Raw genomic sequence first — 16,480 nt, 5'->3', positions numbered from 1 at the left:
CATTGAAATTGGATAATTTGACAAACAGTAAAAAGATCCTATGTGCTAGTTCAGGACACCCGTGAAGATTTATTTTGATGGATGTATTCAAAGAAAATACTGCCTTTAAATTCCTACACTTAAGACTCTTCCTGATATAAGGATTACAGAGGCAAACGCTCTGATGATCACTGGTTATCCTGTAATATCAAGATACTCAGATCCTACCCTTCTTGCACCAAGTACTTCAGGCTATTCTGTAATCTTGTCCCCTTCTTTTTTTTTTTTTAATGTTTTATTTATTTCTAGGAGAGAGAGAGACAGAGACAGCGTGAGCAGGGGAGGGTCAGAGAGAGAGGGAGTCACAGACTGAAACAGGCTCCAGGCTCCGAGCTGGCAGTCAGCACAGAGCCCGACGCGGGGCTCGAACCCACGAACCGCGAGATCGTGACCTAAGCGAAAGTCGGACGCTTAACCGACTAAGCCACCCAGGCGCCCCTATCTTGTCCCCTTCTTGAGCTTTAGAAGGATTAATAATCTTTGGTCACTACATCAATAGCATAATAACTAATAAGCAGATGTATTCTCAAAGGCAATACTTGTCATCTGAGTAAACTCATCAGCTCTTGGTATCTTTAGTAATTGGTATTACTAAAATGGTATCAACACCATTTTGTTGTTGTGACACAATGGTCACAACACAATGGTGTTGATACCATTTTGGTAATTCATACTGATTTTGCTACAATACCTTCCAATGAAATATCCAGAGAACTTCATATTTTGAATTTGTTCCTTTAAAGTCAAGTATCTATTCCATGAAATGCATACATTGCTGATTTTATTTTATCTTTTTTTCTTAATAAGCGAGTACATCTTGTCTTAACCACTCTCCATTTTGCATCTGTTATCATATCAAATATACCATCATTACTTTTCTTTTTTTTTTCTGCATTTCTCCCTCACATTTTTTCTACATTAGAACACAGTCCCCGTCTGTTTACTCTGACAAGATTTCTGTCCGGTGCAGTCGGACATCTGGAGCATGGGCCTGTCCCCGGTGGAGCTGTCCGTCGGAAGGTACCCCATCCCCTCGCCGGATGCCAAGGAGCTAGAGGCCATATTCGGCCGGCCCGTGGTTGACGGGGCAGAAGGAGAGCCTCACAGCATCTCACCACGGCCGAGACCCCCTGGACGCCCCATCAGTGGCCACGGGACAGACAGCCGGCCGGCCATGGCCATCTTCGAGCTGCTTGACGATATTGTGATTGAGCCACCTCCCAAGCTGCCCAGCGGTGTCTTCACCCGGGACTTCCAGGAGTTTGTAAATAAATGCCTAATTAAGAACCCAGCGGAGCGAGCAGATCTCAAGATGCTCATGAATCACACCTTCATCAAGCGCTCTGAGGTGGAAGAAGTGGACTCCGCCGGCTGGCTGTGTCGGACGCTGCGCTGAACCAGCCCTGCACGCCCACGCGCACGGCCATGTGGTGGGGTCCCACTCGCGTCCCGGCCTCGCCCGCCCGCCACCTGTCCCCGCTCCCAGCATCTTCTCAGACTGCCTCCTTAGATTCAAAACAAAACAGGGAAAGAAACCAAAAAAAAAAGGAATAACAGTATTCCTTCTATCTGTCGATTTTCCTATCAATTCATTTCTTCTTTCCAGGAACAAATGCCATTCTTAGTCCAGAAATAGTAACCCAGCTACCAGTAGAAGAGTGTATTTATTTTTCTTCTTCCTTTTTTCCTGTTTACTTGTAGAAAGAAGTTTTCATGGATCTAGCTATAGAGTTCCACAGGATTCTTCTTTTGACAAACATACACAAGATTTGGAAACAAGAAGTTAGCCAAATCTGGGATTTTGAACTAGACCAATGCACCTAGCCTTTGACTGCCACTTTGTTTTGCCCACATTGCCATTTCATTCTCATGACAAACAACCAGTAACTATTATATAAAGCGTAATACTTTGCAGTCATTCTTTCCTCCTCCATTCTTATTTCACAAATTAACATTGTCTCCTATGTATTTAAAATTGTAGGGTAAGATGCAAACTGAAGTCAGTAGCACATTACATCTCCTATACTAGTGCACTACTGTTGTGCCTGATTCGTGAGTCCCCAGAGACCACCAAGGAGCCGACACCAATGCAAGTACAAAAGGGTCTTTATTACAAGCTCGAGCAGGGGCTCACCCGCCTACCGGTGTAATGGCAGCAAGGTGAAGCCCCGAACAATAGTGAGCAGGGTTTTTATGGGGTAAGGGATGGGGGTGTTACAGTGCACACGTTGTATGTATGACATCATGACATAAGTTCCAATTACAATTGTACAGTACTACCCATGGTAACAGCTTTGACCATTCAGTATCTGTGAGGTGTTCATTACATTTGGTGGGACCCAATCATGACTTTTGAGAATCCTTTGAAAATGACCAATTATGAGGTGAGTTCAGAGGGCCCACGTGGGGTTCAGGCAAGCGGTGAGAAATTGGCTAGTTTGTACAGAATAACTGTCTACAGTTCCCAGCCTTGACTCAGACCACAGGAATGTTTTTTGATTAGCTGATCTGAGGGCGGTCGGAGGATGGCTTTGGCCTTGAGCAATCTGAGGAACTGGGGCTACGTGCAGCCCAAGGTCGCTCTTAATGGAGGCCTTAATTTCAAAATGACATTACTTCGGCTCTTCACTACATTGTACTACATCTGAAATTATCTCCTCCTATTCTAAAATATAAATGTACCTTTCAAACCACCTAATTTAAAGATACCTAAAAGGGTCTTTGAAACTTTGATTTTTCTAATGGTACTGCCATATTTATTCCCTAAAAGAAGCAGTGACACGTGTGCATAAATATATGTGTGTAGATAGACAGATGAATGGAATACTCTACACAAAGCAGATCAATATAATTTAGGAGCAAATAGTCATTGAGAAGCTTCTTGTTTTTGATTTTGCGTAATACGTATTTTTTAAACTTTAGCTTCAGCCTCCTAAATACATATATATCCACATATATTATATATAGCCTTATGTATATACATACATTTATGCATATATACACACTAAAATTACAAATTTCATAGGAAAGGTAATTGAAGAAATATCCCGACTTATCAAGACAAATATTTACATTTCATTTTACCCTGAAATATCAGTAAGTCAATTATACTAAAAAATAAAAACTCAAACTTAAAAGCACTGCCATCAAAGATAAAAATCAACACAGTTTTCTATTTGTTTTGGCTTCATATTTTTCATTTCAGTGCACCAACTTCTTTTCCAATATTAAAAATACCTATTTAAAAGATTGGCAAAATATGTCTTTGGCTCTGGTTAATTTATAGCCATTTCTTTGACGGAGACAGAGCTATGCTGTTACAGCAAATATTTGGCACCCAGAAAGGGAGAAGTGACACACACTCGGGGAATCAGAAAACTCTTTATTTCACACCGGTGCTGGCTCATTGGAGTCACCTCCAAAGGCTGAGTACCCAGCTCTGGTTTTACTGATCTTTTATATATATGTGCTTCCGGTTTGGGCGGGGCCAGTACAGGCGAGCTTCTGGTTCCCAGCTGCTGGCGGATGCAAGAGGCAAGCATGATTACCAAAAGCATGCAAGGGGAGTATCCAGCATCAGACATCTGGCTGGCCCTTTTTATCTGCTTTTTACCAGCTTTCTTTCTCAATGAAAACATTTCCCATATCATCACACTGTATTTCACTCAGAGGAGAAAAATAAGTCTTTCCACCCAGATTCCCTCTTGCCCAATGCATTTAATTTCTTCTAAAGTCATTAAGAGTTTAATGCATGAAAGAACTGGATTTATTTTAGATTGTATCCTAAAGAATCATTTTGTCAGAATGAATGGTTCTCACATTACCTAGTAAAGAAATATTTAGCCCTGGAAAGGCAATATTAACCTTGAACATTTGGAGTAATATTTTTCCCCTATTCAAAGCCTCTTTTTTGTGATATATATAACTTACTTCAGAGACCAGAGATACTGTACTATTCAAGACCTATGTATACCCATACTACTATAATTTCTTATGGCTGAAACTACATCTTTTAGTTCAAGTGTATCTGGTGCTTTAAAAATTGTTGTCAGTTGTTTTCACACAATATGAGATTTACATATATATTTACATATAAGGTATCATAAAACCCAATTAGAATGAAGCATTCTCATTCAATCCAATGCTCTGAAATATGTGCTTACATATGCTTGCACATATATTACTGATTTCCACAATATTACTCTAATAACTCCCTATCAACTATGCAGATGGAAAACAGTTTAATGTAACTGAATTCTCCATCAGGAGTCAGAATGATCACTTGCTCTAACAGCAATTAGCTGGGTTTTTTTCTTCTGTAGTTAAAATCAGCTAACTTTAAGCTTTCTTAAAATAAAATGTTTAAAGTAGGTCACCATTGTCTGATACTTCCCGTTGCTAAGGTTATAACACATACTGGAATATTGTTTATAGAAAAAGTCATTTTTTAAATTTTTTATGTTTTTTAAAATTTAGTTTTGAGAGTCAGAGAGAGACCACATGAGCAGGGGGAGGTCAGAGAGAGAGGGAGATACAGAATCCAAAGACAGGCTCCAGGCTCTGAACTAGCTGTCAGCACAGAGCCCGACACGGGGCTCGAACCCACGAACCATGAGATCATGACCTGAGCCGAAGTCAAATGCTTAACTGACTGAGCCACCCAGGTGCCCCTAGAAGAAGCCATTTAAGTAAACTATTTCCTGGGCATTTTGCTTGAATATGGAAATCTTCACAAAACTTCAGATTTAAAGCCATTGTTTATCCAAAGCCATGATGGTGATGTCATGTCTTTCTTTGTCCTCAGGAAACAAAATCTGTAATGAGCTCAAGACTGTCCTCTCTTTGGAGTATGTCACCAGGACAAGGAACCTCTATGTCCTCATAGTAAATAAAGTAAATACGTAAATAAAGGTAAATATGTTTTCTAATAGAAAACAGAGCTTTACTTATCAGTAAAATAGATTAAAAAGATGGTAAAGTATAAACTAAAATTTAATAGTGTTAATGGCTTCATTTATGCAGCATGTCTTTAACTTACTTGATTATAAGAATAATTTGGGGCTCTCATTTAAAATGCATCTTCCCAAACCCCTCCATCCTTCAAATTCTGGAAATTGGTCTAGAAATATGTATTTTTAGTAAATAACCCTAATCATCAGGGGTTTGGAGAAAATGCTGCACTAAGGAACAAATAAACTTCAATGCTTAGTTCAAATATGCACCAAAGTAAGCTGAAGTCCTGTACAGCTCAGGCAGTGGAGACACTGCACATGAGCACAATATGAAGGTGAGCATTACACGTTGAGAATCTTGGGAGTTAGAGGAGAGGTACTGCAATTGTTTACTTGCCCACTACTTTTTTTCTTTTTAATGTTTATTTTTGAGAGAGAACAGACACAGAGACAGAATATGAGCAGAGGAGGGGCAGAGAGAGAGGGAGACACAGAATGTGAAGCAGGCTCCAGGCTCTGAGCTGTCAGCACAGAGCCCGACGAGGGGCACAGACACTTGGACCACAAGATCATGACTTGAGCTGAAGTTGGAGGCTGAACCGACTGAGCCACCCAGGCGCCCCTACTTTCCCACTTCTTAAAGCATAAATCATTTGGGAGTAACACAGAACAATAAATCATAATTACGGGAGGTGAAACCTAGGCACCAAAAGCTTGGAGAGCTCCCCATGTGATTCTCAGATGCAGTCAATGTTGATACATTCTGTCTTAAGGATTATGGTGAGAGCTGCGTTCAGCGTCAGTAAAGTTCACCTTCAGTGTCTGACCTCAAACAGACTGAGAAAAGCTAGGAAGCTTCACTTTGGTTGTTGGGTCACTACACAAACCTGTAAACCCCACAGTTAGAAGCAAATGAATTTCCGTCAGCACATTTCACATTTCTTCCATACTGATTTTTCATCTAGACATCTTTCTAAGATCTATTCTTAATTCAAGAATTTTTTTCTCTATATAATTTTGAGTTTTCTTTGTAAATAAGTATATTATCTGCCAATAATGAGAGTGTAGTCTCTTCCTTTCAAATATTTATTCTTTTGATTTTTCTTGATTACTGAAGATAGCTATGACCTTCCAGATCAATAATGTCTGGAAACAGTGATATTAAGTACGCTCACCTAGTTTTTTATTTTAAATGGATCACTTATGATGTTTTCATATTAAGATTAATGCTAGCTGTAGGTTTTTGGCAGAATCACTTTAGCAAATTAAAGAAATGCCCTTTTATTCCTAATTTGCCAAGAAACTGTAATTGTCTAGTGAGAGCTTATATTTACATACTCTTTATATCTATTACATCATTGTTTTCCATTTCTTTAATTTTTTGTGTTTCCTCATTATTTTCCACATCATTTGAGTTTATTCTTTTGTTATTTTCCTAACTGATTAAACTGGAATTTTAGTTCATTAAATTTTGGTCTATTTATTGTAAACATACATGGCTACCTTATGTCCTTAATATACTAAAATCCCACATTTTATAGTAACATTTTCCTTTTCATTTAAAATTATTTCACCCATGAATTATTTAAAAGTGGGCTTAACATTTGTAGCAACCTGGATGGAACTAGGTGTTATGCTGAGTGCAATAAGTCAAGCAGAGAAGGACAGATACCATATGTTTTCACATATAGGAGGATTAGGAGGAACTTAATGGAGGACCATGGGGGAGAAGAAGGGGAACAATAGTGGGGGAGAGAGAGGGAGGCAAACCATGAGAGACTCTTGAATGCCGAGAACAAACTGAGGGCTGATGGGGGTGGGGAAGAGATGAAGGGGGGTGATGGGCATGGAGGAGGGCACTTGTTGGGATGAGCACTGGTGTTATATGTAAACCAACTTAACAATAAACTATTTAAGAAAAATAAATAAATAAATAAAAGTGGGCTTAAAAAAGTCAAACATACATTTTTAGTTTTTCTTTACTTGAGTTTTAATTTTCATTAAGGAAAATTTCAAATATATAATAAGGAAAGAAATAGCAATCCCCTACGTGTCCAATACTGAATTTAATTAATAATTTATGGTCCATCATATTTCATTCTACACATATCCAACCACTTCCTCTGCACATATAGATTATTCTATAAAGCAAACACACACATCATACCTTTAACCTGTAAATGCTTCAGTATATGTCTCTAAAACTTAAAAATGCTTTTCTTTAAACATAAACATAACACACTATCACAACTAAAATAAAAGTTAGCAATCATCACCTAACATTATCAAATATTTGATCACTATTCAAATTCCCCTGATTTTATATTTTTACGCTTGATTTGTTCAATTCATAATAAAAGTAAGACCCACATTTTGCATGTGAATAACATGCTAATTAAGTCTATTTTAATTTGTAGGTTCTACTTCTCTTATAAAAAAAACTTTCAAAAAACTTTGTTGAAGAAACTGGGTAATTTGTTTTGTGGAATTTCCCATATTTTAGATTTTGCAAATTGCAAAAATGCTGAGGTACCTGTTTTCTATGTTCCACATTTTCTGTACACTTTTAGATAGATAAAATTCACGTTCAATTTTTGGAAAGAATTCACATGTTGTCAGCCTCTTTCTTCCAATATACATTTTTTCTGGCAGTCTTCAGTATAAAGGCATTGGCAGTCATTGACGATTATTGCCTAGGTTTACTATTTTGTCAGAGGTTACAAACTGCTGATGTTCTACTTCTATTAGTATTTCTGCGTTTATTTTCTAAACATCTAAAAAATAAGATTTTATTATTAAGAAATAAGGAAGACATGAATATTGGAGTAGTCAGCTAGTACCCCGCAGAAAATACAATGTTATGCACCTGTAAACCCAGCACAAATATAATTTTATTCCATTTTAATTTTTCTAAAATCCTTCAAGTAATTGTTACTTAATTCTTCTAATAACCCTCTGGAGCAGAAAGACAATCTTCTTCATCTACTTTTTGTTTGACATCCACATTACAAACCTCAGGCTAGGAAATTCTATGAGAGGTCTAAGATTATAGTACTCTTAAAAGCAGAATTACATAATCTTTCTCTAGGGATAGATGTAAAGAACAGTAAATTAGTTTTCATAAAAGGTGAGATTTTTCTGATTTCTCCTTGTAATAATTTTATGACCTTAAGCCTCTCTGAGCCTCAATACTTGCAGCTAAAAATAAGCACTATAATTCTGAAGTTATGAATTGCAAATGAGAAAAACACAAGAAAAATGCTATGACAACTTGAGAATACTAAAACACAACATGCAGTGGGACGGGAGGATACATCCATCTGTTGCACATTATTAAAATAATCAATATATGTGAAATATTGCGCACATACTGCCTAGAATGTTGTTGGCAATTGATAAATATTTATTTAAAAACTGAAAATGTGAATATTTGACACAGGTATGGTATTTTCTTTTTATTAATTCATTTTTCTTTCTGCATTTTATTTTTTTAATGTTTATTAATTTATTTTGAGAGAGATAGCGAGTGTATGAGTGCGCATCCACACACATAGGAGAGGGGCAGAGAGAAAGAGAGAGAATCCCAAGCAGGCTCCACACTATCAGCACAAACCCTGATACAGGACTTGGTCCCAGGAACCATGAGATCATGACCTGAGCTAAAATCAAGAGTAGGATGCTCAACCAACTGAGCCACCCAAGCGCCCCTTCTTTCTGCATCTTCATGTACAAGAACTGGTTAGCCTCAGATTTCCACTTGTCCCTGGGTTGTAGGGAGGTGCAGTTAAAGTAATTAAACAAGGTGGCCATTACATTGATGTGGCTCCAATACCCGGGCAGCCTATGTAAGGAAACCAAAACCTAAGCCAGGTCAATTTCAGTAAATGCCTCAAGGTTAAGAAATCAAAATTTAGGAACAAGCAATCACAAACAACCAACTAGGCTTTCCTAAATAGGGCAATCACTTAAGCGATAGCCAATCAAATAAGTCCCTCACTTTGCTTCAATGTCTGCTCTACAAAAGCCTCTCCTTTAGGAGCACCTGGGTGGCTCAGTTGGTTAAGTGACCAACTTCAGCTGAGGACCTGATCCCATAGTTTGTGGGTTCGAGCCCCATCTAGGGCTCTTTGCTGTCAGGGCAGAGCTTGCTTCAGATCTTCTACCCCTCCCTGCTCATGCTCGCTCTCTCTCAAAAAAAAAAAAAAAAACCATTTTTTTAAAAAAAAACATATCCTTTATATCCTACTGGTAGAGAGCTCCTAACCATTTTCAGCTTGGCATCACCAAATTCAAATCAATGTTTGAATAAACTCTTCAAAATTTTAATGTACTCCAGCTTATCTTTGAAATTCAGTTGATTAACATAACTGGAAAGCAAAAAAAAAAAAAAAGAAACCTACAATTCAGCTTCTAAACTAAAAATAATAATGAATTGAAGAAGTGCCAGGATTTCTCTAGAAGAATTCTGTAAAGTTCTTTATCTCCCATTTTACATATTGGCAGCCAGTCCAGGCCACTAGTGCATACAGTTTCTTCCCTAGAGTAGTTAGCATATCACTTCTTCTGACAACTGTTAGCCAATTAAGCTTATTATGCTAAGATGAAAGGGATCTTATACAGAAAAGGTACAAAACGTAAAATCTCACCTTCCCTCTTACAGAGGGTATGAGGAAACGTGTCCAGATGTCTGTCCAGATCTTTTCAGACCAATATCCAAGGTGACAAACTATGCTAAGTCTAAAACAATGGTTCTCAAAGCATGGCCCTTGCACGAACAGCATTTTAGTGTTCACAATGTATAAAAATAAAGACCAGAATATCCTGCATTTCTAATGAAGAGGGACATGAATATCGACTGAAATCTATTTGAGGAGTATGTCAAAGGGGTGACTTCCACAGGGGAAAGCGGCCTGAGGCTGAGGACTGCAAGGTGGGTTGCTTATACCAAGTCTGAAAACTAAAATCGGATTTCAGGAATTAAACAAAGCTTGCAAGACTCACACTGAGGCCTTCTAGTGGGTTGAATAGTATCCTCCAAAAATGTATCCACTCTGAACTTTATAGAATGTGACCTTGTTTGGAAATTGGATGTTTGCACCTGTAACTAGTTAAGATACATAGTAGATTAGGGTGGGCCCTAAGTCCAATGACTGGTGTCTTTATAAGAAGGCCATGTGAAGAGACAAAGAGACATACAGAGGAGAGAGCCATGTGAAGACAGGAGTGTACTTCAGTGATGCATCTGCAAAACCAAGGAATGCCAAGGAGTCCTGACAACCACCAGAAGCTAGGAAAGAGAGGCATGGACAGAACTTCTAAAAAAAACCTGAAACCTGCCAGCACCTTGAGTTCTAACTTCTAGCCTCCTGATCTGTAAGAGAATAAATTCTTGTTTTAAACTACCAGGCTTGTGGCAATTTGTTTTGGCTGCCCTAGGAAATCGATAACATAACTAGTCAGAGGAAGATGGTAAGATGACCAAGTAGGAGAGAAGACCACAATTTACCCCAGGCATAAATTTCAGCAAGCAGGATATTCGAAGGAGACAAATTTTGTATCAGAGTCAGCAATTCAGGGAGCTGGCCAGACTACCTTTTCCCACACAAAATGGGATACCACAGTCATAGAATCCTGCCTATCCCCTACTATATTGAGATCTCATAAGCTACCCCCCTCCTTCTTAAATCCATGCTCCATCTTGAACAGAAGAAGGAAGAGACAAATGTGAAAGACCATCCATTAACTAAGGAATATTAAGCATTAAAAGAATAATAAAACCCTCAAATTACTGAGTCCATCTCAGATTACAGATTTTATTTTTTTATGATTTATTTCTGAGAGAGAGAGAGACTCAGCATGAAGAGGGGAGGGTCAGAGAGAGAGAGAGATACATAATCTGAAGCAGGCTCCAGGCTCTGAGCTGGCAGTCAGCAGAGAGCCCGACGCGGGGCTCGAACCCACGAACCGTGCGATCATGACCTGAGCTGAAGTCGGACACTTAACCGACTGAGCCACCCAGGTGCCCCAGATTACAGATTTTCTGAAAACATTGTAATCAAAACAATAACCTCTTTCCATTACTCTTCCATCTGCTCCTCTCTCCCACAGTCCTTGGGACGGAGGCCATCTAAAGGACCTATTGATTCTCTGTGGTTGAGAAAGAATCTGATTCTCTAGGAATTATCTCAGCTGTTTGGCGATGCTGGGGTGGCACCATTTGTTCAGGGAAAGAGTGAAGAGTAGGATCAGGTTTTAGTTCGGGTAAAGGGGATGATTCGTGAAACACCATAAAAATGGTCCTGAGAACTGGATATTTTACTGGGGCTTCATGTTCATAATTCCTATTCCCCCCTTTTTTTTTTTGAAAAGGAAGAGAGAGGGTACAAGCGAGAGAGGGGAAGAGACAGAGAGAGAGAGAGAAGCAGGGCTCACCCGAAGCAGGGCTCATGCTTACCCGAGGTGGGACTCATGGTCACCGGAAGTGGGGGCTTGAGTTCACCCAAAGCAGAACTCGAACTCATGAACTGTGAGATTATAACCTGAGCTGGTCAAATGCTTAACTACTGAGCCTCCCAGGTGCCCCATAATTTCTATTCCTAATTTATGTATCCATTTATTATTTCTTTCCTTCAAATACCTGATTGAGCACCAAGTGCCAGCTATTTTGTTCAGTACTGTAGTAAAGTAAAAGCAAACAAAAAAGATAAGGTTTTTTTCAGTATTTAATTGTGAAAATTTTCAAACAGGAAAAAGTTAAAAGAATTTTTCATTGAGTATCAATATACTCACTATCGCCTAGTTTCTATATTTAAGCATTTTACTATGCTTGCTTCATACCATATGGATCCATCCCTCTATTCATCCATCCATCAACCTTATTTTTTGATATGTTCAAAGGAAATTTCGGGTAACAGTAGACTTTCCCTAAATACTTCATCTTACATATCATTTACCAGAAGTTAGCTTTTGTTTGCAAGTTTATTTTCTTTTGGGTTTAAACTTCTATATAATGAAATGTGGAAGCTTTGGGTGAACAATCACTGAGTTTTGACAAGTTCATAGATATGTAACCCTCCAAAACTCTCAAGATACAAACCCAGAGGCCCTAGACCCCAAACTTCCTTCACTTTTCAGTCCATTCCGTATCCATAGACCCCAGAGACAAGCCCTGTATTTTTCTCACCTTAGGAAAATGTTGCCAATTATAGGACTTCATGTAGTAGAACCCTATATAAGGTAGGTTTATGTGCGCAAGATGTTTTCTCCCCTTGTGTATTGAATCATGTTTTTATCTATAATTTATTCCTTTTTATTGCTGAGTAGTATTCCATAGGAAAAATGTATCCCCATTTGTTTATTTATTCTCCTACTAAGGGACACCTGGACTGTTTCCAGTTAAAAGCTAATGTAAGTAAAGCAGCTATGGGGCACCTGGGTGGCTCAGTTGGTTAAGAGTCCCACTCTCGATTTGGGCTCGGGTCATGATCTCATACTTAGTGAGATCAAGCCCCAAGTGGGATTCTCTCTCCCTTCCCCTACTCATGTCTGTGCTCTCTCTCTCTTTATGTAAATATGTAAACTTTAAATAAAGCTGCTATGAATATTCTGTAAAAATCTTTTGGCTTATGCAGTGTATATGTGCACACACACACACGGACGCTAACTAGACTAACATGACATTTGACTTTATTTTTATGTGTGTATTTTTAGTTTTCAAAAATAAAAGAGAAGTAAGAGAGAGATAGATAAACCATGATGATGGCTGTTACTTTCTGTCATTAAACATAAGGATGTGCCTCACTCCAAAAAAAAGTTTTCAGCTTTGTGACTTTGTTGGAATTCTTCTGGAAACTTTCTGTGTAGTTATAATTAATAACCTTAGACTATTCAGTTACCTACAGGTCAAAGTTCTTTAAAAGACTCTGGGAAGTCTGTATTTTCAAGATAGATAAAAATGAATATCCTAACTTTTCTTTTTCTTTTAACTTTTTTAAGTTTATATACTTACTCTGAGAGAGAGAGAGAGAGAGAGAGAGGACACACACAAGTGGGGGAGTGGAAGAAAGAAGGTGAGATAGAATCCCAAGCAACAGCGCAGAGCCTGATGAGGGGCATAAACTCACAAACTGTCAGATTATGACCTCAGCCAAGATCAAGAGTCAGCCCTTAATGGACTGCACCACCCAGGCCCCCTACCCCAACATTTTTCTCAGAAGCAGTCATGTCCAACAAACGTAAATAGCAAATATTATGTATCAACCATGCGATCATATCACAGAAGCACTGAATGACCAGACAAAGTAAAAAAATTAATATCCTTCCTAGTTTGGAGGTTATAAACCCTTTCTGCCATTCCGAGTACAAAACAATACTCATTATGTTTAAAGTATTATGCACGTTACGTCCGAATAACATTTGCTATTTTTTTAATGCTTATTTAGTTTTGAGAGAGAGAGAGACAGAGTGCAAGCCGGGGAGGAGCAGAGTGAGAGGGAGACACAGAATCTGAAGCAGGCTCCGGGCTCTGAGCTGTCAGCACAAAGCCCAAAGTGGGGCTTGAACCCATCAGCCATGAAATCATGACCTGAGCCAAAGTCAGACGCTTAACTGGCTGAGCCACCCAGGTGCCCCTCAATAACATTCACTGACCTTGAGGTTCTGTGCTCCTCCAGTGGCTTCCCTTTATAAAGACCAGTATGTTAAATATAAATTATGAAACTTGAAATATATGGACTTATACCATATGGACAATGTATTTATTGCCTTTATACCTTACAGGAATGTTTTATTCTAGAAAACATTTTATTGCTTGTACTTCCAGAACTTATTCAGAGAGGTTTAAGAACCTGAGTAAACAAATCTGTCAAACCAAAACTAAGCACACACCCACAGAGCAGACCCTGCATTACTGAGGCTGACAACAAATTGACAATAGAAAAGGGAAAACATAGTAGTTCCATACATGGAAAAAACTTTAATTTTTAATTCCAAACAGAATTATCCTTAAATGTGTTCACTGTAGCAAGAGTCAATATAACAATTAAGAATTAGTGTAACAAGACACTGATATTTTAGAAATGTTCCCAAAAATAATGTGTCTTATGTTTTCTATCAATGTAAATGCTGCCTTGGTATTCCTGACATTATTAGTTTGATTAAATCCCATATTTTGCAGAACTACCAAATCTTCCCTGCTTATTCTAATGTTTAGTTGCTATTTTGTTTTCAGCTCCACAGATACCCTTCACTAACCCTACAGAGACCTGTGAGAGAGGCCTCTGAATTTTTTTTAACCATCGTTCTGGAGTAAGGCCACTTTAGGCTAGTCTTTCGCAAATGTAAGTAAGAATTTTTCATAATACTTTTAAAATCAATCACTTGCCAGTGAATGAAATGTGTGTCATACCATCTGTACAACTCTCCCTGACAGAGATTGATGTTACTAAATAAGGTGGTTTTGTGAGAGGAGAAGTGATGCATGTATGTATATATTTATCACAAATAAAACATGATGCAAGGCTGGCTGTATTAAAATTTGAATTGTGTTTTCCCCGAATGACCTAAGACTTTGTGTATTCTATCATCTTTCCAGTTTCATATCACTTTTAGGTGGCTGATATAGACAACTAGTTGCTGAGTTTCATGACCTCAATGTAAGCCACTGTTTTTGTTGTTGTTGTTTAAATATTTGTTTACTTTTAAGAGAGCGGGAAAGGGGCAGAGAGAAAGAGGGAGACAGAGAATCCCAGCAGACTCCTCACTGTCAGCCCCAACTTGGGGCTGGAATTCACGAAACAGTGAGATCATGACCTGAGCCACTCTGGCGCCCCTCAATGTAAGATACTGTAATGCAAAAAACAAAACATAAAAATAAAACATAAAAACAAAACAAAAAAACAATCAATTTTAAAAGACCATCTTACTCTTATCAATTTTGATCACATTTTATAATATTTCATTCTTTTGACTCCAAAAGCTCCTGAAGAAGCTTATTGTGTTTCATAAGGAAATTGGTTTTTCCATCTAAATAATCTTTTTTATGAGAAGAACAGAAAGTGTATCTCAAACCCAGAAAAAAGAAAATTATTTTTTTAATCTAAAGGGCAAGGTCAATCTGAAAATTTTGCCCAGGTTCAACATAACCTACTTAGAATTCTGTTCATATATACTAACAAATAAACATGTCCAGACTAATTCCAAGAATTATTTGGCACATAAGTTAATTCCCTATAAATACACTCTAATAGAGATGGCTTAGGAGAAATTTCAAGGCTCTCTACCTTTGTCTTCCCCACTCTATCCAAAATTCTATGTGATTGTACCATATCTGCATCAAAAGTAAAAGATGTAGAATCTGTGTGTTAGGTAATGATAAAAAAAAAAAACGTATTAGCAAGAAGAAAAAGAAGGAGGAGGAGGGGATGGAGGAGGAGGCGGAAGGAAAGAAAGAGAAGGAAGGAGAAGAAGAGGAGGAAAAGGAATAGTATTAGCTAAAATATTATATAGGACTTAGAAGCCAAGACAGTGCCCAAGAAATATTTCATCTTTCTAAGCAGGGGCCCAGAGACATAAAAGATAATACAGAATATGCCAAAAATTACTGATATGAGTGACACTGCTACCTAAGGGGATGACTCAACAGCTGGAATTAATGAATGAGGTGACTATCAGATCATTACATAAGGCTTATCCAATTTGAGAAAAAAAAATACCTTGGGCAACCCAAAACAAAAGAAAATACCTTCACACCCAACTTCAACCTGGAATGCCACAGGGAGAACCTTTCTCTAACCAACTGCTCAAGAGAGGTCTACTCTCAATCTTCCCCTTACGGAGTGGAAAGGGCCAAAAACCTAATAAAGATAACATTCTCCTCTTTTCTTCCTGTCTCCATTTTATTCTACAACTGTTAACACGGAGGTAAGGTACCTATGGTAGGGAGGAAAGGCAATTTAAACATTCCTTCATTCAATAACATTGCTCTCTCTGTTCTCTGCGTTCCTATGTAATCTTTGAGATAAAACCATTTGCCACACAGGAAATTGCTAAGAGCATTAACTGAGGTAGCTGAAATGGAAGTCAAGCACAGAAATCACAAATAAAATGGAAACTAGTCTGTTTTTCACACTCAGGCTCCCAGAGAACATATTCTACCTCATCGAGCATACTTATTCAGTAATTTCCTTAAAGAACACTAGCAGTCTTTGCATTTTTAAAACCCAACTTCCCGCGCTATTTCCTTCCACAGCACATGAAGTGTTGAATTAATCACCACAGACTTTTTTTAAAGAAACAAGGCAGCCAGCAGCAAGCTTTCCAAAGCCATATCCTCCACTCCAATTAAACAGGAAAGTCCTACGTGCTCGTGACGCAAGTTTATGACAGCCTGCGTCAAAAGGACAAACAAGAGACAGAAAAGAAAACGTTCGACTCACTTTGGTCAGCAGATGTAGGTGAGAGTACCCAAAACAGCTGGGAACTTGATGGTA

General features: G+C 38.3%; 1 pseudogene; it reads left to right on the top strand.

Moving 5' to 3' along the window:
- The first annotated feature begins 1,007 nt into the window (after positions 1–1,007).
- On the top strand, positions 1,008–1,435 carry LOC144222249 (dual specificity mitogen-activated protein kinase kinase 2 pseudogene; annotated as a pseudogene).
- Positions 1,436–16,480: the final 15,045 nt, after the last annotated feature.

The sequence above is a fragment of the Crocuta crocuta genome, unplaced genomic scaffold, assembly GCF_008692635.1.
Source record: "Crocuta crocuta isolate KB4526 unplaced genomic scaffold, BGI_CrCroc_1.0 scaffold346, whole genome shotgun sequence".
Classification (NCBI taxonomy): Eukaryota; Metazoa; Chordata; class Mammalia; order Carnivora; family Hyaenidae; genus Crocuta; species Crocuta crocuta.
This window is presented reverse-complemented; position numbering and strand designations above follow the sequence as displayed.